Source organism: Lactuca serriola, chromosome 7 (assembly GCF_051521515.1).
Source record: "Lactuca serriola cultivar US96UC23 chromosome 7, Lser_US96UC23_V15, whole genome shotgun sequence".
NCBI classification, from domain to species: domain Eukaryota; kingdom Viridiplantae; phylum Streptophyta; class Magnoliopsida; order Asterales; family Asteraceae; genus Lactuca; species Lactuca serriola.
Window position 1 is genome coordinate 127,888,028 of NC_136414.1, and position 2,572 is coordinate 127,890,599.

Here is a 2,572-nt window from a genome sequence, read left to right on the forward strand (position 1 = left end):
ATGTGAGTGTGAAAACTCTTAACGTCTCAATACACAAGATTTCTCATTCAATCATCTTTCTTATCTTCATCAGTTATCTATCTTATTACTCTTCACACTCAAACTGCTACTGAAACATAACCTCTCTTCAGAGCATGTCTTCTAGACTTAATCACTAAACTTGATCTCGCTTACTAACTTGGAGTGACTGTATTCCTTGTTATGAATCAGTTTAAGTGTATTCTTGATATAACTTTTGTCATTTATCTTTCTTTACTTTCCGCAACTAACTATCTAACTATCTAACTATCTAACTTTATTATTGTTGAGCTTTTAGATCCTTAGAGATAACTATTCCGCAACTTACTTGTGCTAACGTTTGTTCAAGTGTGTCTCCAAGTTTCTCTCTCAACAATTGGTATCAAAGCCAAAGTGGTTGCTTTTTGGATATCGGAACTCTGATTTTCTCATTAAGCCTTCTATACCACGAAAGCTCATTTCTCAAAAAAAAAACAAAATGGCACAATCGTTATCTCTGAATGTCTCCAATAGTGTTGGTGGTTCTAATCGAGCCCCAATACTAGTAGCAAATGAATATCATCACTAGTCACAAAGAATGGAGAGGTAATTAAGAAGATTAGGTAGAGATGTATGGAGATCCATGGAAGAAGGACCACATGTTCCAGTCCTCACACCGATCCAAACTGATGGCGCTGCAACCAGACTAGGAGGAGGTCAACCAACTATGAGCTGTCCTACCAAAGATGATCTCGATAAAATGGAAAATGATGCTATTGCTTTTTATGAAATTTCGTGTGGTGTTGCTCCTGACAACTTTGATATTATCATAAACTGCAAGTCAGCAAAAGAGATTTGGGATGTACTCAAAAACCTGTACGAAGGATTAGAACAAGCACAAGATAAGAAGCTCACAACCGCACTCAACGACTTCAACAACTTCAAAGCTCATGTTGGTGAAAGTTTGGAAGACTCCTTCAAAAGATTCAACCTGATAGTCACGAAGTTATCAAATTCTGGTACCATCCGCAGAAATCATGAAACCAATCTCTAGTTCCTTAATGGTCTATGAAGACATTGGACTACGGCCAAAATGATAGTCCAAGGTGACAGAAAGATTCACTCTTTATCAATCTACAAACTCTATGGAGAACTTCAAGCACAAGAATCCACTGTACTCAAAGATTGTGCTGACTTCGGAGGACCGCTTGCTCTGATAGCACAAGCTCCACCGCAGTCATCCTACTCTTCCTCGTATGACACCCCACCATAGTCATACGAAGCAGATTCTGAGTATGATGATGAAGAAGATTTTCAGAAGGCTATTGCTCTAGTTAGCCAACAGTTCAACCGCATACCACCTTCCTCTTTCTGCAAGAATCAACAATTCAACAAACCACCATTCAACTGTAACTTCGGTCCTCAGAACAACAACACTCGGTATCCTAAAGTCTCTCAAAACAATCAACCCAAGGAGGTACCGTAGTCTCCTCAGAACAATGACTCTGATACTCAACCAGAAGACAAGAATGATGTTGTGATTTGTCACAAATGCAATAAAGAAAATCACTTCGCAAAAGATTGTAAGGCAAATGTAGTCAAGGACAGAGCATTCTATCTTCGAATGGCTCAGGAATTGGAAGAAAAGGAAAAGGCAAGGGCATATGTGGCTCAAGTTAAAAGAGACCATCATGTTTGGTCATCAGGAGATGAAGAAGAGACCATCAATAGTATTAAAGGAAAAGGGAAAATCTGCATGCTGGCCACTGCGGATGATGATGGGTCAGCAATATTGAACAAAAACTATTGCTACATGGCGAAAGATGGGACTCTAAGCATCGTTGAACAGGTAAAACTCATGATCCAAACTTTAAATTATAGCATGCATGATTGTCAACCCTACATAGATGATCTTAATGACACTTGTGTTTCCGTCCTTTCAGACCATAACAAAGCCTTAGATGAGAAGAACATTGCGTCCCAAGAGATGTTCCACGTGAGAGGAAGACTGGATAACAAGAGACTTAAGATGGCAATGTTAGAAAGGGATCTGGAGTTAGAGAGAGATGCTAGAATGTTTAGTGAAACTCAATTAGAAATAGCCTTGAATCAAAAAGATTTAGCTCAGAGCAAAATTGTACGCTTGAATCTTTTAATTGAAAAACTGTTTAATGAAAGTGAGGCTATTGAAAATTTGGTAAACAATGGAACCGTAGGCAATACACATAATTGGGTTTGGTCAAATAGATATCCTACCGCAATGGATTCCTCACGCCGGTTCAACAAAGACAGATTGTATGTCCCTCCTGATAAAGAATTTCATTTCCCTGTCAATCACAAGACTTTTCCCGAAGATATCAAAACTCACTACGGTAGATTACACAATTTGAGCAATAATTTTGTCATTGAGGAAATTGTGCCCGAGGATTCTAGTCACATATGTGATCAAACTCCCATCAGTGGCACAACTCACTCCAATTCTCAAGCTTCATCCGAAGTTGATGAAGAAATTGTTGTTGAAGGCCCCGAAGTCTTAGAGGACATTCCATCTTTGTCCTCAGACTATAGTCAACTG